This window comes from Harpia harpyja, chromosome 7 (genome assembly GCF_026419915.1).
Source record: "Harpia harpyja isolate bHarHar1 chromosome 7, bHarHar1 primary haplotype, whole genome shotgun sequence".
Taxonomy (NCBI): Eukaryota; Metazoa; Chordata; class Aves; order Accipitriformes; family Accipitridae; genus Harpia; species Harpia harpyja.
Genome location: NC_068946.1, coordinates 55,897,789 through 55,918,736, shown reverse-complemented (window position 1 = coordinate 55,918,736; position 20,948 = coordinate 55,897,789). Strand labels below are relative to the sequence as shown.

The 20,948-nt window shown below is 48.5% G+C and overlaps 1 protein-coding gene across 11 annotated transcripts in view; it reads right to left on the bottom strand.

The window, feature by feature from the left end:
• Positions 1–20,948, bottom strand: part of FMNL2 (formin like 2) — a 153,757-nt gene that overhangs the window by 72,921 nt on the left and 59,888 nt on the right. The window lies entirely within an intron of this gene.

The window sequence follows — 20,948 nt, the reverse complement described above, 5'->3', positions numbered from 1 at the left end:
TGGTCTCCGGCACCTCTTGGTCTCCAGCTGGCATTCCCAGACCAGCCGAGTTATCCCCAATTAACCCTTCAGGACCACAAGCCTCTGGCGGTCCATCCCAGACTGCTACTGGGATGGGAGCGAAGCGCCGGCTGGTCCCTGCAGCACTGCACGCCGCAGGCGGGTCTGGCCGGTGCTGTGCACATCTCCAGCACTACCCTTCCACATTTAATTTTGAAAAGGCTGCGGGAGGCACAAAAGTAGGCCAGAACCAAAGGCTGTTAAATAAGCCTGCAGCGAAGCAGTAATCAATGAACCGGTGTTTAGGTACTGAAACACTCTGCTCTAGAAGCACCCATCTTCACAATCTGTGCAATAAGCAGTTTTACAGATTTATTAAAAGTAGGCCATCCTGGGGATCCTCAGAAACACTCCTGGACCCATACTCTGCTACAGCTGGACTCGCACAGCCTGTGGCCCAGACCTCCTCCATCTCCTCACACAAACCCTGTCCCAGGTAACGAAGGAGAGATGCGGATAGCCCAAGCTGCCACAGATGCCAACAAGAGCATCTGTTACAATCAGCCCAGCCTGCCGAGTCCCCAGTCTGCTCACCCTGAATAGCACACTATAAAATAAAAATTTACGTAAGTCCGCAGACGGGGACCGCGGGCACCAAGAGCAATCCCCGTGCCGCTGGGACGGTGCGTATAGCACCGACCTCATTGATGGGCACTGCAACAACCGGGCGAGCTTTGGGGGATGAGGGGCTTTGAAGGAGAGCCAAGAGGTTAACTGGCAGCGGCTGGCCATCCATGGCAAAGCTTTCCAACTGGGTGGCTAAGCGCTACGTCCCCGTTGCGAAGGCTTTCCCCGCTCGTCTTCCAGCGGTTGGGTATGATGCAGGACTACCTTCCCCTACGCTTTCCCAGGGCTTTCACATCTCGGCTGCCTTGCTAACTCGCGGGCCAGGCTGACTGTCAGCCTGCTCCCAGCCCAGCTCAGCTCAGCTCAGCCCTGGGGGGAGGCAGGTGCAGGGCCGGGGCTGCTCCTGATCCAGCTCCCTCGAAGCTGCCGTTTCAGATTTCCCTCTCCTTGGGTTTACTCCCGCAGCCCGGGCTGGAAACCAGGAGGGCTCCGGCGTGATCCAGGAGCAGATGTGGCATTCCCGCCCGCGGGCAACGATAGCTGCGAGGAGGCAGGGCCGGCGGAGGAGCAAAGGCTGCTGCAGCCATCTGCCTTCGCCCGGAGGGAGGCAGCCCCTCCACAAGGCTCGGCGGAGGGGTCCCCCTCGTCCGAGGGCGTCCCCGGGCACGCTGGTGCGATGCAGCCACCACGGCCCCGACGGAGCCTGAAAGCACGGGAGCACAGGCAGGAACAGAGAGGCTCGCGCCCCAAACACCGTCCTTCCACATTTTTGGTGCGACAGCAAACGTCTCTCCTTACCGGCAATACTGCGGACCCCCGAGGGACCCCTCTGGTGCACATGTACCTCCTGGTCCGTGCAGGACCACGGAGGGAGGCGAGGACAGCTCAGGTCTCCAGCCGATCTCGCCGTCTGTACATTGCAGATGTATTTGCTATTGTCCCACAAGACCTTATCTCCCTCCATCCTGGCTGACAAGCATCACCCGCTCCTGGGGATCCCCTCCGCCGCCCTGCTGCTGGGACGACTGCTCTTCCTAAAGCTTGTTTTCCATCAGATAACAAATATCTTCCTTTTGCTCATCTGTGCTGTCATGTTGACAGTATTTATAGGCTGTGATCATATCTGCGCTTGATTCTCCTCTCAGTCTCTCACCATGTACCTTATCAGTTCTACTTATCATTTTAATGCACTTCTTGGTATTTTTCCTGGGGCTTCTTCAAGCACCATTCCTTACCTCTGAGGATGCAAACATATTTCATAGCTACGCTAAATCTCAGCTGTAGGAAAAGCTTCACTGTTTACCTGCAACACAGCCCTTGTCACACTCTGATCTTATAGTTAATCAGCTTACCCAACCAGGCTGGCGCTTGGACAAGAACCTGCCTGGAACCCTTTGCAGAATTCAGTCATGGCAAGAGTTCAGCACGGATGAAAGCCTGAAACAGGGAAAACAAGACCCAGGCAGCAGGCTCCAGTGATCTCATTTTGAAATGAATTAAATCTGATCTCATTCTGAAATATGAACTCCTTCACTCCGCGTCTTTTTGCTGTACACAATCATTTCATGTATTTCAACAATGACTGCAACTCACTTCAGATACCTGTCCTGGTCCGACAGGTATAATTATTTATGAATACATTGTGTGCAACCAGGTTCAAATCTCTGTGTGTAAGCAGTGCATGATTTGCACCTACTCGCTTCTCAATAACAGATTTAAAGCAGTTTTGAAACCTGCTAGTGTGCAAGTCCATTACCATGCCATGGACAGGAGCCTCCACTGAGGCAAACCAAGGCAGGTCACCCCAGCAGCCCCTCTACCCCCTGCCTTCATCTCTTCTGGAGGGAACTGGGAAGGAAACGACTACTTCTGCTGTCTGCTGCCCCTCTGGCCTCATCAGTCATGCGGTAAGGAGGGAATGCACTTGGACCAGGGCTTTTCATGCTGGCAGAGTCAGTTTGACATTAACTTTTATGTTTTATACATAAATCAGTTTGAATGGCTTTCTTAGCAACTGGATCAAATTGCACTCATTTACTGGAAACTATCGCAAGACATTCTCACTCACAACCCGAGGGTCTCTGCTTGTCGTGCAGGTTTATTCCCTTCTCCCTGTCTATAAGACATCTGCTGAATCAGATCTCCTGATCCCCTGGAGCTCCCTGTCCTTCGGCTCGGCTCTCCTGCAGCCTCCAGGCCGGCGCCCCAGCACACCTGACCCCACTCAACGTACACCTTCATCAAGGCTGTCAGTGGCTGTAGCAAATAACCCTTGTTTCTCTGTACAAAATAACTCAGGTGTAGATCATACCTTCTCTAAAACCTGGACTAATGCTGTTCCTCAGCTGGTCTTACCATTAATAACCATTCCCTGCTGGAAAACTAGTTGCTAAACCATGGTATTTTTACTTAAATGGGAAGCAATGTATTTTATATTTATGCATGGCACTATACCAATTGGCTTTCTGAAATCCAACTGCACTATATCTAATTGCATAACCTTCAGCTGTTGCACCAGTAACTGTGGCAAAGAAGGCTACTGAATTGGCTGGCTTGACCTTAACAGTTGCCATAGTTTTGAGTCTAGTCATAACTAACCAGATGCATTAGTAGTCTAGATTTCTTGTTCTCTGTGGATCAGTGAAATGACTCATGAATGTCTCCTGGCCACTTCCAGCTCTTACGACTATGGGCTTCAGGCATACCAGCATTTCTTAGTTAACTACAGGTCTATGACCTGTGATTTCTCTTTCCATCTTTACCCTAATTAAGAGTTCATGCTTTGAAGGCTTTTGATAGCATAACTATTCCCCTCCTGATACAATCTAAATCCCTGCTGTTGCCAGAAGGGATGGCCCCACTCTCTCCTCTCCTGCCTGTGTCCCCAGCCAGGTCGTCCCTTACCATCCCCTGTGTCACCACCAGCACTTACGCAGCTGGAGGGCCTTTGCCAGCAGAGCAGACTTTGATCAGCTCAGGAAGAAGCACCGCACCTTTATACTGGATACCCATCTTCCATTAGGATCCCATCTTGGGCAGTAAAAGACCATTTCTTTTAGTGGCAACAGCAGCTGAAGCAGCCCCGCTGTCTCGTACCCCACTGCCCTGCATCCCAATCCCCGGCTGGCCCTGCGCACACGGCTGCATGGCTCGTACTGAATGCGGTCTAGATTAAAAAGAACTGTTTCTGGTCAAGCTATTTTTAATTCAAGTCAGTGCCATGAGTCCGACAAGCTGCACAGTGGCACGAACCGAGGGGCTGCCGGGGCCGTGCCACAGCTCCCATGCCGGACCGCGTAGTAGCCGTGATACAACCTCCCTATGTTTGGGTTTTTGCCTCTTGCACCCCATCATTACCCTGGGTCATGCAGCCCTGTGTAAAACGCTGATGCCCACCAGACCTGGCTGAGCATCTGCATCCAGGTGAGGTCTGCAGCTTTGCTCCACTCCTTCCTCCCACAGATTCACAGCCTTAGGAAATTAGTCCCACCTTCCTCACTGTACTGCAAATTTCCATTACATCACACCGCTTCTAGGACTGAAAAGAAAAAAAAACAAAACCAAACCAAACCTCTGGCACATCATTCTGCCTCAATGTCTGCAAGGCAATAGGAAATTGGTGCGCACCACCGCTTTACAGCCTCCGAGTGAGGTTTCCGACTCCTCAGAAACACCTACAAACACAAATCTGGAGCACTGCACTCAAAAGTAACTGCAGCTAGATCCTACACAGCATCGTGCTGTCTGCGAGGGCCCGTTTCCAATCATATTTTGGCTCCAAAACCACATAACTTCTCTTTTTCCCCACAAATTCCGAAGTTATTCATGTCTAGTGCTATGTGCCAAATAATATAGGTAAGGTTTCCATTCCGTTTGCTCCGGGTTGGCATTATAAAGCTAGAACTTAAATTAATCACAGTAGCAGATGGAAAACTGGGGGAAATACTAGCAGACCTATGAAATATTAAATTGCTTAAGAGTTAAAAATAAAACCAACAGCGCATCAAGGAAATATATGTATTTTTAACCTATGAAACAAAGCCTAGCTCCGTCCAAACTGGTAGCCCCAACAGCATCTCCAAAGCACGGGGCCAGATGACTCGGTAACACCACTGCGTACCAGGACGCATCAAGATTTAGCCTCATCCCAAGGAGATGATTTCACCCGTCTCAGTGTGACCACGAGAGCAGTGGTCGAGCACAGGGCAGGAAAACAGTCTCCCATGCAGCAGCGTTACCTTCTAGCCACGAGCAGGCAGAGGAAAGCAGGATGCTAGCGCAGGCATCCGAGCTTTGCGCTTCACGTGCCACCCCCGAAAAAGAGAGCAACTGTAAATACAGGTTGGTCACCGAGAGCCGAACTCCTCCATAACTCAAGGTAAAAGCTGTGGGTTGCACTTCGCTGCCCTGTTCAAAACTGACCAAATTTTGTGCCGTTTGCTATGACCGGCTGGCTTGCTGGTTGTAACCCTCTTACCTCTGTCCTCCAGAAGTCTCCATAGAAAAGCAGTTTCAAATTAGGTTTTGAGTTGACAAGAGCATCTGAATTTACTACGGAAACCGCGTAGCCTCTGTTTCCACTTTTTGGCACTAAAATCTATTTTTGTAGACTGATTTGCAAGAGTTGGGCACCACCGCCATGGCACTTGGCTTCGCCCTTGACCTCGAACCTGGCCCTTGGGGATCTGCATGCCGTCCCCTTCCATGGAAAAGGGGGAAAGGGGGGCACCGGCTCGGCCCACGGAGCTGCTGGTGGCCACGCACGGTAGCCCCAGGCTTCAGGGGCAAAGCGCTCCCGCAACACCACGTATTATCACCATTATCCAGAGAAAATTCTAAAATAGTAGCCCACGTGCTGCAGAGGGATAAAGCGCCCAACTGGCTGAGTTTATTCACATTACAGAAATATCAATACATTCAGCAGCATTTGTGGTTTTGCTAAGGAAAGGACCAGCACGTAACTACAGGTATGAACTTGCAGACCAGGTCACACCGGCATCAGCACTGCACACTAGATGCTGGTGGTGGGGTGACTGAGCTGTATTTTTTCTAACTTATTCCTTGTTTTAATGAGAATTAAAAGGCTCAATGTTTTGGAAAACAAGTGTAGCAGCAACTTGACTGACTCAAAAGCATAAACATTGCTAATTAATAGCATTAGGCTGTTGCTCTTATTAATCTTATCATGTTTAAGTCTAAATCCCTTTTATTTCTGAATCATGACATTAATGTGCTAGCAACAAACATGACACAGTCCTCCTGATCCATCTGTTCCCATGAACAGCCCTGCATGCGTTAGTAAGACAACTGGAGCACGTGTACCCCTAAAATATGAGATGTTTCCACCAGCCTACTCCCATCCGCCAGACAGTGATGGAAAAAGCCTGGTATGGCAGCAAAGCTCAACCTGGCAAGGCAAGGCAAGTCAACCAATGCTGCGAACTTCAGAGCTGGAGAAAGGCAAAATATAACAACTGTTTCAGCAAAGAGTTAAACTTCCCACTTTCATAATAGCACCGTTAACTTTAAATGAAATAAAGGTATCCCAAGAAAACCTTACGTGCAACTACAGCATCTTCAGCGTGGCAGGGAAGGGTGCAGGTTAATACCCACTCCTCTATGAGACACGGCAGAGTAGCTTATGTTCCTGAAACCTAATTCCCAGTTCGCTTTCTCCTTCCACCCTTCCTCTGATTGGGATTATTCCTGACTTGCCCTAGTACCAGAGACACAGAAAAACAAACCTGGGTAGTTTTTGGCTTCACAACAGCATTGATGAAAAAAGATCAGGGCTTTAATACATTTAAAACAATATTCTTGGCCTTTGTAAATTAGATTCAGATTTACATACCGACATCAAAGCTCTGCTCGTTACTCCAGCAATTGCAGACTTCAAGGACCCCCTATCCTCACCTGGAATTTCCTAATCTGAGCTTATTCTCCAGCTCATCAGTTAAACCCCTCAATCCCTCGCAGACTTTCATAACAGCCATGTCTACTGCATTTTGCCTCCAGCTCTCCTGGTTTTATCTCCACTTTCTCCACCACGATGAGCTACAATCTTAATTTTTTCTGCATTACAGTCAGGGCTGTTTTAAGGCACAGCCTGAACTATTTTAAGCTTTTATTAATATCTAGTGAGTTCTTACAAAGTAAATCCAAAATTAGTTCATAAGTCAAATCCATACCTCCTACTTTCATAAAACTGAGAAAGAGCAGCCCCCTTCCCTGGCTAGAGAAGCCTGAGAACGAAACACCGGCTCCTGAGTGGATCCAGGTTTACTTCTTGGCACTGTGAGGTGCCTATGTCTTCCCAGAAACCAGGATCCAAAAGTAACCAAATTCCAGAAATAATAAAAAGAGAATGCAAAGCAACGTAACATGCAGTTCAGATCTGTTCATGTATATTCATAAAGACATTGACATTATCACCCTTCGTTGTCAGATATGTACCATTTTTGAGTTTGTAAATGTTCCTGCACATTTTCTAAACTTAAGTCAGTGTGAAAAGAAACCAGTTTATAATGTTACAAAGAGTCATCTTCTTTACTGAACAGAGGATGCACAGGCATCAGTGGCAAGCCAGGGTTTTGTACTCACCCTTTAAGGCTTGAGTGATGAAGGATGACTCGCACCTACTCAGCTCTTGTCCTCTGCGGGGATAACCAACTCCAGAGGCAACAGTGGCTGTTTCATGTTGACTCAGGGCCATAAAGCCGTCACGAGTGACACCTCCTTACTCATCCCGCTCACTTAAATTACTCCTGACCTGAGGTCTACTAAAGGTCTACAACATCTAAAGCCTTGGTACAGCATTCTTCATCTCAAAACATTCCCCAGGTGAAACACACTGACCAGATCACCCAACACCACGATGCAGGAGGTTGGTGGCAATCAGGTTTATTTAGCCTGGGGTAAAACTCCTAAGAACTAGACTCTTGGCCCCAAACTCACCTCACTTGCTGTCGCTGGAGAAGATCAGCTCTCAGCACTGCCACACCGCGCTGCCCAGGAGGAGACCCCCTTGTCCCGTCCCTCACCCTGCCCCTAACTCTGACCCTTTCTGCCAGGGAAAGAAAGAAGGAAAAAAAGTCTCTTGCTAACTTCAGTAGCTGCCTACTAAAACAACCCTTGATATTTTTGTACAGTATTAAAATTTAATTCCAGGACCCGGCCTGTAAAACAGCCCTTAATATTCTTCTACAATATTAAAATTTAACTTTTTGCCATTTTCTATGCTACTTAACTTCTCAGTCCTGCTACGGTGTGTTTATTTAGGAAAGCTAGAGACAAGTGAAGCAATCTCAAAGTTCGTTGACTTTATGAGGAATCCAAGCTAGGCTAAAATTAAATGTACTTATTGTTCTAATCCTCCTTTTTTTTTTTCTTTTTTTTTTTTTTATTAAACTGGTCTTTGATCTAAAAATACCAATGCTCTCGCTGCACGAGTCCTTTCTCCTCCTGAACACACCCTGGCTCTGCAGGGAGAGCACTGCGAAGAGCAGGGTCAGACTCGCCGGCACGGGGTGACTTGCCAAGAGCCGCAGCGTCCCCGCTCAGAGGACAGGGAGCACAGGGGGGTCTTCACGGCCCAGGGCTGCGGTGGGGACACTGGCACGGAGCTCATCCTCAGAAACACGATGGGAAAAAAACAAGGAAAATTCTTTGACTCTGGATCCGTGATTCCCCACACTCATCTCAGGGGGCCTGATGAGGTCGTCAAGCAACATCTACTTTACACCTCGAAAGGGAAAGCTGGGATCCAGAAAACCGCTGTGAGTACCTGCAGTTCCCCAGCAGACAAGGAAGGACTAAACCATCCAGAAATCCAGCGGCAGGGAAGGGTAAATACTTCTTGGGACGTCAGTCACCTCCTGGGTGTTTACAGACGAACGCCCCGCTAGCAGCAGTTCTGCTGGCAGCACATCAGCCCTGAATCCTGACGGAGCACGGCCCGGAGACGTTCCCAGCGAGAGAGCCGAGGGGTCCCTGCCGCACGTGGCAGGCGGTGGATGATGTCCACGTTGCAAGGTTGTCACTCAGATGCCAAGAGGCTTGTTTTGATGCCTGTGTTTTACCATCACTGCGGTTCTCCGCGACTTCCCCGAGCCCCTCCACGACCGGCCGCACTCATCACCGCCGCTCTGAGCTTCCTTGTGCTGCTGCTGTTCACTTTGCTTCTCTCTGCTTTGTTTTATCAGCATTATCATTTGCAGATTTATAATAAATTAGCGTTTAACTTCAAAGCTCTTCACAGAGGTTAGTCCCCACACATATAAATACTAGCATGGGCATTGTACAAATGAAAGCACCGACACGGAGACGTTTAATGCTGCTGCACGTGAAGCTGCAGGTGCGAGTGGGAATCTCGGAATTTCCCCCCTGCCGCTGCGGGCTCGTCCCTGTGCAGACACAGCCACAGCTCGCGTCCGGGGTCAAAACCCCTTTGGCTCTGCGTGGGAGCACACGGCGAGCGGGGTCTCGCTGGGCAGTCAGGATGCCTCTGACGCTGCTGCTGAAACTTCGTCTGGGAAACCTCTCGAAGGTTTTGGTGGCCAAGGATGACTGCTGCTACCACAGAGCTCTTTGCTCCTTTCAAAAATTCAGACTCGGCCTAATGTGTTTCGCATTTTGGAAAAGCTGAAGCCTCATTAATTCACCCCTGAAAAATAGTTTCATGCTACAAAAGCTTCAAAGCCCAACTCACCGCTGACTCACCCGGCCTGGAAGATTGCTCCAAGCAAGCCCCGCGGCTTTATTAAATCATTCAAAGGCACTCGCTGCTGATAAGGCAAACCACAAAATCCAAAATTAAACCCGTTTTAGTGAAATGTCTGAGAAAGTGTCTTCCAAAGAACCAAAATACATGCGCCAAAGGCTGTGCTTGGACTTGCACAGATTGTGGTCAGTCCGCATGACCCCAGGCGCTCGGGGCAAGAGGTGTCCTCACTGCAGGGCAGCCGACCACGGACGGCACCAGGCACTCGCCCCGGCTGCTGGATGCTGCAGGACAGGGACACGATAGAAGACATACGGACGAGGGTCTTCAGTGATTTTTACACTTTTTCTGACCCTGCGCTGGCACGCGGCAGTACCGAGGGGTGAAGCCTGAGCATCTCAACAGTTATCCCAGATATGCTGATGGGGTTTGGTTGTTTTCTTAAACTTTTATCTGGATCTCATTGAAAAAAAGCTTTACTGTAAATCAGAGGATCCCATCCCCTTGTGACGCCGTTCACTATAAACCATATGGAAATAAGAGCAAATGTTGCAGAGCTACGTGTGTAACCGAACTGCTGTTCATCAATCACTCTGTTGAAAAGAAAAATCAAAATTAAGGGCAGCAGCACCTATCAGCAGCTGCCAAAAACCATCTGCCATCTGTGCACAGAAGACGATTGCAGAATCTCAGCATAAAAGCAGCTGCAAAGAACAGTTGGTTCAAAGGCCACGTTCTTTCCAAAGGTGTAAATCTCATCTGTGAAATAAAGCAATGCTGCGTAACGGCCCCTTGATTTCAAGAGGAGAGTCAGCCCCGAGCACCCTGCAGGAAAAGCTTGGGTGGTGAGGGGATGCCTCGGGGCAGGAGTCGACCACGATGACCCAGCCAGCGGGGTAACGAGATGAGAAGGATGCTCCCTGAACATTCCCTGAACGTTTTGGAGCACCATTTGATATGACATCCCTGAAGACGAGAGAAGCGATTTGCAGAAGGTGAGTGGAACACAATACCTCCGACCTCACCTCCTGTACGGAGGACTCCTAACTTCCCCACCACCTAAAGCGATGACCTAGTCACAAACAGTCTGCAAAGTCGACCTCGTTGGGGAAAAGCTGCAAGCTCTCATAAAAACAGCAGTTAAACTTCACCTGACTGCAATTTTAAAAGCAGCTGATGATCACAAATTATCCTACCTGCACTTTTTCGATAGAAAAAACAAGTCTTTTCCCACCATAAATACACAGGTGATGTAGGGTGAGCCCACATGGTTCAAAGGGCAGCAATACACCGCTTCAACGGTGACAGAGGGACAATTCCCTTATCCAGAAACAACGGGAAACAAGAGAAGGAGCAATCGTACCCACGCTCGGCTGCGCCCTGAGCCCAGAGCTTAGCACTTTTCACACCGGTCATTCACATGCGTACAAGTGGGAAACTTCCCCGGTGAAATCCGGGGGAAGCAGCAATCCTGCTTTTGCAGCAGACACGGGTGAAATGGCAAAGCCCACGCTGCCCAGGCGGGTATCACTGTCCCCACGTGTTCAAGGGCAAGGTGCTGCCCAGAAACTCTTCAATTTAGCGCTGGGCCTGCGCTAAAGGCGTTTGGCAAAAATATACTCCAACGTCACTGAAGCTTCTTCCCTGCAAAAGTATGGTGAAAGAAGTGCCTTGGAATTAGATGACAAAAATCAGAAAAAGTGGGGTTTGTGTTATCACACGCACTTTCTTTTCCTCTCATGCCCCCCGTATTATCACTCTACTGAACGCCTATATAGGAAGGAAAAACATGGCTATTTCTGTCAGGAATCTGTAAGAATGTTTTCAAAACATAGAAGAGCTTTTATTTTTCACATTAGTGTACATTAAGTGAAAAAAGAAAGCACTCCCTTTCTCAACCTACCATTTCAAGAATATATATTTCGCATTGAAGATTATAATTGCACAGCTATATTTGTACGGTAGCACAACTAAAGAAGCCTGAATTTAGTGAAAGCTTGAACAGTTTCATATATATGAATGCACCTTTTCCCCTATACACATATGGATATAAATACATGTAATTTATCAGAGTGAGTTTCTTATGCAAATGCATGTCGATATTTCAACTATTGCATTTTAAAGCACCCACAAAAAAAACACATGGCAAAATCCAAACACGAACACACAAACATACACATAAAAGCCCCCCAAACCCAGAAGAAAACACAGCGATGCACACGGTGGGCACAAACTGAAATACAGGAAATTCCACTGAAAACGTGAGAACAGGCTATTTCACACGGAGGGCGGCCGGCCGGCCACCTCCACCTCCTCCAGTTCACCGTTGCCCACAGGTTGGGACAAGGGCCCCGCGGGGATGCACACTCGCTCTGCATCCCTCGCACGGGCGAGAGCACGGGTACCCACGAGTGCAACAGAGAAGCTGCTCACCTGTCCCAGCCCACCCTCCTGCTCCTGCTTAAGTTGATAGACGTTTAAAACGGACAACGAATAAAAACTAAAAGCAAATAAAACCCACACGGCCACCACGCTTTAGTCCGAGGACACAGAGGAAACAGTGTAGGTTGGCAGCTTCCCTAATTTATGTTGGTCTAGAAAGAAAATCTTCATTTGAATAATATTAAGGGCTGAATAAACCAAGAAAAATAAATGAACTCAGGGATAAAAAGCCTGGCCCCCGTCCCAGTCCCAGGTTTTATGTCTCCGACGGATGTCAGCACGAGCCTTCCTTGCAAAGCCACATCTCAGACACAACTCCTCTGCTTCTGAAGCAGACGTGAACTCACTGATCAGGTGCTCAGAGTTCACTTAAGCAAACGTAGCCTTTAGTGCCTATTTTTAATTTTCCCTGTACACAGCTGAGCTCTCTTCCCTGCCTGACAAGTATCCCATATTGCCAGCGAGTCAGGTCTCTGCAGCTTGCTTCACGCTGTCCAGAAGGGAGTAGATAAGCGATAAGCACTTTTTAAAAATTGCAAATTATTTATGTCCCTCTTGTCTGCACTCAAGTACCCGATGAACAGCAAAAGGAATTTATCTGCAAGTTCGTTACACTTAAAAATGTAAACACAAGAAAAGGCTCTCATATGCCAAGCTTCAATCCCAAGTGAATTTTTAAAGGTTTATAAACCTTGGTTTCTATTGGAAATATTTACAGGTCTAACTACTGCAGGCACCACCGCAACCCAACAGAAGAGGTGGACGGGAAGCCAAAGTAAACCACAAACGTGTGACTTTCTAGCCATAATGAGAAATACTTCATACAGCAAGACTGCTTTGTCTTTTACTCTGTTATAACTGACACCCAAGGCTCCCTTACATTACGTCTGCCTGGGTTGACAATAAAAGAGTCAGTAAAAATGCATGACACACAAGCACACACATATACACATGCACATCATATGAATAATTTTAAGCGCCTAAAAATTATGCATCTTCAAATTACCAGCCCCGATATTTGCCCTTTCACCGGTCACGTTTTCATGTAACCTTCTTGAAGTATTTTTTTTTCATTGCCTTTCAGTGTTCAAGTGTTAAGCTCCAAGTATTTGCCAAGTATGAGGCATCAGGATTTGACTGAACAATCGCACATGGCCGCTGAGCAAACACCTCTGTCTTTGCTCCCTTTGTTCCCCTCCTGGAAAACCCGTCCTTGGTGGGCACTGGCTGCCCTTGCCGTGTCCTAATCCCGAACGCGTCCACGTGTCTCGCCTGGGTAGCCCTCACCGGCAAGCTCCCGCTCCCTGCTCGAGACGGACATTTTACAGCACTGCAGATGTCAAACTGAGCAATACATTAGCGTTTATGTAGCGCGCGCGCCCTGCCAGACAACTTGGCATGAAATATAAATGAAGAGCTGCCGCAAGCGGGGAAACGGCCTCAAGCGCTGTGCACAGGTTTGCTGAAACGCAGACTTGCTGTGTGCAGCTCCTTGCACGAGGGCACGGGCAGCGCTGTCCTAAATGCGACCACACCGCCGCACGTGTGCTGCAAAAATATTCCCCTGCCTCTCGCAGAACCAGAATTCGCTATTGCGACCCGGTCACAGTACAGGTTATTTTGTACTAAACCAACCGAAGGCGCATTAGGAATTCAGACACGTGCATTACGTCAGTCTCCATCATTTTTTCTACATTTATTGCCACACTAATAGCTCCTGTAGCAGGCAAGCAAAGTTCACATAGTGACCCAAGATGCTACAAAGCCACCAGCTCTTTGGTTAAGTAAATGAATTTTCACAAGTGTAAACTTTCTTCACTCGTCCCACATGGGTTTTAACCCCGAAGGTTCAGGATGCTCTTCTCAATATAAGCAACATTGAGGACCGGTGTGGACACAGCTGACCCCCCCTCATCCCAGCGGTGCTTCATTTGTTCTTCTCCTGAAATCTGGGATCAAAGACCCGCAGTCTGGCATGCTGAGCTGGCCGTGTGGTACCGAGAGGGTCACAGCCTTATGGAAAACCTGCTGAGCTCCCAGGCGTGGGACAAAACCTTCCTCGGAAAAGCTCCACGTCGGGAAACAGACTTTGGTTATTCTTTAAGCGCTTTTACTGCGGCCATCCCAAAACCGGTCCTAAAGGTAGATGCTAGACCAATAAATGTTTGAACTCTCCCATAAAAGTTTCTACTAGGTTACTTTTTCCAAATAAAGCCCTAACCACATTTTCTGGGCTCCTGCTTATGATCAGCATGCTGAAGTTTCCAGCGTGCACCAGAGTCACTGACACTTCATAGACCTCAGCCTTCCTTGCACGGTTTCTAATTCACTTCTAATAAACTTTCACAGTCAGTCAGTGAGTCGTCTACGATACACATTACCTAACATAACGCTCAGACATGAACCGAATAAAGTGTTGTTACTGCAGAGACTTGAGCACTAAAGTTAACTTGCTTGAAACGCGTATCTTGGAAAATGATGAGGCAATTCTGAATGCTATTTTTAATCTCCATAAGAAGATGAATACCAAATTTCTGGAAACTTCCCATCTGTACCACACATACATGGATACCTATACACAGAAATACAGGCTTAATTCTTTATACATGCTATGTACAAATACTTAAAACTGCTTTGTCTATTCAATCAGGGCTTAACTCTGTGTAAGTGCTGTACACAAATCAAATCCAGGGCACACCCACTGCAATGAATTTATTTCTTTTTTGTTTTTCTGTTCTTAGCTTCACTCCTTACTACAGGACAAAAGTTATCCTCTGATTCCTCATCGATAGGAAGTGCCAGGACACAAGGAGAAAAGTCATTGCCCAAAGGGTTTACTCCAACGTGCCAGCTGGTGGATTTCTCTCTAGCTCCAGTCATGCTCCCAGGGTCGTCTTTATTACTGATTCCCATAGGATTTCTCACCTGATGATAACACATGTACTACAATGGCCTTTGTTTATCCACAAATATGTTTCTAATTTAATCTTTTCATCTTAGAGACACTTCACCTGCTCACCCTCCAAGATACCCACCTAGTGATTTTCCCGGTGCATGAAGACTGTAAACAAAGGAAACTTGTATTTCATCAAAAATCCCTTTGATGAATGTTTATAAACTACAGAGCAACCAGAAATGTGACAGAGCATTACACTGCAATGCCGCACACTTACATCTCCTGCCTGGAGCACACCAAGGATGCTGGATGCCAAGGGCAGGATTCCATTACCTAAATATCGGCGTCTCTGACGATGTCTGTTAGGGACATCCTGGAGTTCTCAGGGCACCAGCGTGGGTTGGGCAGGTAGGAGACAGGACTCGCTGTGCACTCGTGGAGCAGGAGCTGCAAGCCAAGCAGGGTTACCCACGGTGCTTAAAAAGACGTTTAGGTGACCGAACCTCTGAATCCTCCTAAAATCCCTTCCTCACTGCCAAAGAGAGGGAACAAATCCACAGGTGTTCACAAAAGTCAGGTCATATTGATATCAGAAGAATATATATATGCATTTTATCTTTGTCTAGCTTATGCTTTGGAAGTGCCTCCTACTTGACCATAAACCTCCCTCCCTGAGGTAATCATAATACTTTCCATTTAGCCGGGGAAGAAGCTGTAAAGCCTACACTCTGATCAAAAGCACACGGATTCAGCGGCAGCGCAGAAGCACGGGAAGGCAGCCCAGCCGGTACAAACCCTCGGTGCAGAGCTCAGCGCTCAGCAAAGGCCAACACCTACCACCCTAGCCATGGTACAAACCAACCACCTTCCCTTCACGAGGATGGAGCCATAAGTGAGCTTCGTCTGGGCTCCGTATAGCACGTGCCAACATCACCATCTCCCAACATCACCTGGAAAAGCTCTCTCCCTGCAAGCTCCCAGCAAGCACTACAGCTCTGCTCCTCCAGGCTCTCAGCTCCAGCAAGGGGACAGCATCAGTTCACACCGGCTAAAAATCTGACCCACTGCATTATAAGCCCACCCTTCGTGCTTTGTCATTGTGGTGAATAATTAAATCAGGTAACAGCAAGCGGGAGGCTGTTACACAACTGTCCAGACGGGATGTCCTGGGGGAACCAGACTGGGTTTCCCGGGAAATACTCCCGCGCAAATGGCAAATACCTCATCCCTATGCAAGAAAGCTCAGAGCACACAGCCCTCCCATGCCCCTCCTGTAATTTTCTTTTTATGACCTTAACACTGTAAATATCAACAAAAGAAGAGGGTGAAATAAAGGAGGCTAAGCTATCTAATGCCTTTCCAGAAGGCCCTGCTGCTCTTTAAGAGCCTCAAGTTAAGCAGTAATGCTCTTCTGATTAACCCCCATTAAGAAGAGAAGGCCGTTTGCAGAGGTTTTTAAGTGTCTCCAAACCTGAGGACAGCAAAGGAAGGAGGAGGGCGAGGGGACTGACCCACGCCTGCCCACCCTCGCTGCTCCCCAGCCCAGGAGAGGGCAGCTGCCCCCCGACCACTTGCTCTCTCATTGAAGGGCCACCCTGCTAGGCTGGCTCAGAAAATTGCTTGAAAACCAGAAGCGCTGCCCATTTCCTTTCTACAAGGGTTTGGACTTATTTAAGCAGTGACCACACCAATATGTGAACCCTAACAACTTCAGCGGGGCATGGAAAGAGCTGCCAGGGCAGCCTGAAGCAGCACACCCGCAGGGTGTTGTTGATGCACATGGGCACAGCTAGCATCTTCAGTAACATCCAGTTACCGCTTGCCTGAATCCGATGTCCCCTTTAGGCCAGGGCCTTAGTTCAGCAGTGCTCCTAATCAGAGAGGGGTCACAGACCGGTACACTGCACAAACGGGCTTTGCATTTACTGCCAAGGTAACTGTGTTATTGCTTTTTGCAAAAGGGGCTTGGGAGGTCTGCAAGTTCCCTCCAGTCCATAGGTATGTGCTGCCCATGCAACACACACCCAAGCACACAGACTCAGCAAAATCATTACTCCGAAAAAAACAACTTCCCATCTTTTTAGCAGATCTCCTCGCCTCCTTCTTCTGCGCAGCGGTCACACAGTTGTGATCATTACACAGCAGTAGCATGCTTCGAACAAATCAGGCAAACCCAGGATAACGCCTTTCCTGTCTCTACCTCCAACAGGTAACCAGTATTTCATTCCTAAATCATCCCTAAAATCAGTTATCCAGTACAGCATTGCCAGAATGAGGTCTACCAGCAGAGACCTCAAGCCAACCTAGTTGTCACCATTTAACAGCCCAATTCTTACAGAGCAGCAAACAAGCCTCCAGGCACTCCACAAGCAATTAAAAAGGCTCTGCTGCGCTTGAGGAGGCTGCGTGGGTTTGTGTCCATCGGCCTGTGAATCCGGCTACTGAATGGAGAACCCTGGTTTTTAAAATAGCTCGAGCACATTTCCTAACTTTCCCTGAAATACCAGCAGGGAGCAGGGACGGTATTGTCACATGGAAGCCTGAGCAGGAAGGCTCAAGCAGCACCCCATGCTTTACCACAGCTCCAGCCCACAGCATACAAATGGGAAACTTACTCTGCATACTTGCTCTTCCTCAGCTTCTTTAAGCTAGAGCTGCTGTCCTTAATTGCTGACAATAAACTGCTTCTTAATTACTTACTTAGAGAGTCAGGATGGTTACAGAGGAGGAAGCTGGATTCAATTATGCTTCACAGTCTTTGACTAAATAACCAAGGACCTTGACTTGCAGATCCCAGGCTGAAGGACCTGGGCTGGCTGTCAGCAAAATCAGTAAACTGAACAGATTTGAGCTTAAAAATATCACAAGAGAGAAACAGCTGAAAACAGCTGTTTATAAGGAGACTCTTTTCTGGTAACAAGCATGTTTTAGCCCCTGTTGCACACTGCATAATTCCTTCACCTGGAGGCATGTTTGTTTATTACCCGTACAGCCTGCTACACACCCCAAGTGGCACCAACATGCAAGGGCATCATCACGCATGAGTGAAAGTCTGGGTTTTTAATGTCTAAGTCACTTGGGTACACACCGTGCTCAGACCTCTTCAGAAGTGCTGAAATGAAGATATCTTTGTTAAATCGAGCTCCAGCTTTCCTCGGCTTCCAACACCAGGAGCTCAGGCCATCCCTGGGATGGTAATTAGGTTAAACAGCTCACGGGCTCACGCCGAAGCAGAGCATGGCACTGAATGAAAACGAGCCTGCACGCAAGCAAAAGCTCTCAGCCAGCATATGACAGAGATGGCCAGCAGAATTAATCCCGCACCAGCACCGACAGCAACCAGCCCCCAACCTGGCGTCGCGACAAGAAGCAATAGGCACAGGCTGAAATACCTTAAATTCCACTTAAACGTTAAAAATAAAACAACAAAAAAACCTCTTACATAGTAAGTACAATCCAACACTGGCACAGGCTGCCCAGAGATGCTGTGCAGCCCCCATCCTCGGAAGTCGAACGGGACCCAGCCCTGAGCAACCTGCCTCGCACTAGGGCTGGGACCACCTCAGCCCGTCATTGACTTGAATGAACCACCACAGGAAAGCTCACAGGATCTGCCGGCGATGGGAGAAGCAGCACTGACCCCACAGCAAAGCATATTTTCTCTGACAGACAGATACAGAGGAAGTTTCATGCTCCAGATCACAAACAGCCTTTACCCTTAGCTGGAGTTGGCAAGGAAAAATATATTCTTCCCAGCAATCGTACATCCTTATCATACTTACGCTTCATTATCCTTATCTGCAAAAACTTAAAGATGCTATCGGCCAGGTCCCTACCACGCACTTCCGTGGCTGATGATGCCTCAGGGAAGAAATGTCAAAAAAAAAAAAAAAAAGACAAATTCACATGTATGAGTTCAAATATACTTGCTTTATATGGCGTATTGGAAAGCAGCCAGGTCAGGTCCCTTTCCAAGCCTTTCCAAGTGGCACAGGTCCCACTGCCAACAAAAGCTCCCGGCCCGCGATGGAGACAATTCCTGCCTGGGAGCCGTGTGCTCCCTGGAGCTGCTGTGCTTCCATCAGGCTGGTGTGTCAGCTCCAGTGCTTGAATACAAGACTGGCCCATGACTTCTGCAGCTCTTAAAACCAAGTGACAGCATCTGGAAGCCTTGTTTGAAGTATTCCTATGGGACCTGAATTTTCAGCCTCATGCAATGCAATGTGGTGCACACCCAAAGAGCTTTGGGTAATCTCGCCCCGGTGCTTCCCTCCTCCCCAGCTTCCCCCACGCTCCTCACCTGCCCTTCCAGCAATTTGGGAACCTCTAAGGGATGGCCAGCTTGACTTGCAGGTTAATTTTTGTAGCACAAAGTCACAGGAAAGAAGAGAGCACCAGAAACAAACACCAGAAGCCAGCACCCGCCAGCCCACACAGCCAACGCTTTGGGGCAGCGACGCTGACATCCCGCAGGACCAGGGGAGCGACGACACAGCCGGCGTAGCGGCAGCCTTCGTAATAAATGCAGATGCAATCACGGATGGCAACGGCTCTCTTGGACGGAGTTTCAGCAGGGTGGCAGGATACAGATCTCGCAGCGGGGTGGCACCACCAGTCCCCTGCCAGGCTCCTAGCTGGTGGGGTACCACCAGCAGCCCCATCCCCGGAGACAGCCAGGCACCAGCCAGACACAACCCTTCTGAAGTCTTCAGCCGCCTTTGGGAGCGTCTTCTCAACTCTGACGGGCACCAGAGATTACTGGAAGACTCTAAATCTCAGTATTACCAAGGTTGCAACCAATTGCTCTTAATAATGCCCCTTCTGAACATATGCTCGGCCTTCTGTCATTAAACACGAAGTAGGCTTTGAAAGCAGAACAGTACCAGCAGCAGTCCCGCAAACGGGATTTCACACTCCTGATGTGAACACTGCGTTTGATCAGAGGTGCTGGGCGTGCTGCACAGCAATACACCATGGCATCCTCGGGACATCAGCATCCTCACACCTCTGTTACAGAAAGTACAAAATAGGCATACAAAGACCGGGGTGAAAGTTTTCAAAAACTTACCTACTTGAAATTAAGCACCTAAATTCAGGTTTTAGTGGCCTAAACTTTCAGAGGTGTGACAGGATAGGTAATTCATGACTGTCTTGCTACACTGACTGCAGACAGAGGTATGGAGAGCTGAGACCAAATACTTGACTTTAAAACTAAAGAGAGGCGAGACAAATCCCATCCTAATGTTTAATCAACCAAGTATTCAAAAATAACATCAGCGGAGAATGAAGCTGACACCAACATGTTGGGGGAAATGACCACAAAAGGAACCTCGGGTTCGCTGATCATGTGGTCTCCTGCCTATCCACTGTGTACATTTATTTATGCATCAATTGAAATTAATACGTTACAGGAATGAGGGTTGGGTTGTATGTTGCTAACGTGAATAGCGGTCTTCCTGTGGTCAAGTTACTTTACGCATTATGTATGGCACTGGAAACCCAAGCAAGGACCATAAAGTATGCTTCAAATAATAACTGTGTATGTTTATAAAAGACAGCAACTCCTGGTCCTCAGGAGGAGCAGCAGAACCTACCAGATCAGTTGGTATTTTGACTATTTTCATTAACACTGCAAGGAGGGTACGGAGGCATGTCATACAGGCAAGTGTAAAGGAAAACCCTTTCTTAACTCCCAGTGCAGCCTTTCCCACGTGCTTGACAGATACTGCTTGAAATTCAAAATGCAGAGAGAGCCTTCGAGCGCCTGCAGCCCCACGACTGCTGCACTGAGCTGGGCTGCTGATTCCCTGCACAGGAAAGCACCTACGCCAGCCAGCCTCCATAAATGCACAGGGGGACTACCTGCGGGGTGAAATCGGGGGGGGGGGGGAAACATGTGGGACCCCCAGAATCAAGAGGGAGCACGCTCGATGGGAGCTGCAGCACGGCAGCCGCGCAGGATGGGTGCGCAGGCAGCTCCGGGCAGCCTGCCTAAACATCCCCAGCCAGCCGTGCAGCGGAGGGCAACGCCGATGAGGGAGGCTGGCTCCGCTCCTGGGAACAGCACACAGCAGACCCACACTGAGCACAGCACTGGCTAATTAGTCTTCCTTTTCTGCTAAGCTAATGAGGGTGGGAAATGAGCGTTGCACTGTCACTGTGATGTCTGTATTTCAGGACGGCTGATGTGAGAGTTTTCCCAGCTTGAGCTGCTTGGCTGAGTAAAGGACTGGGGTAAGTTTCTTCTGCATGGCAAGAGGGGAC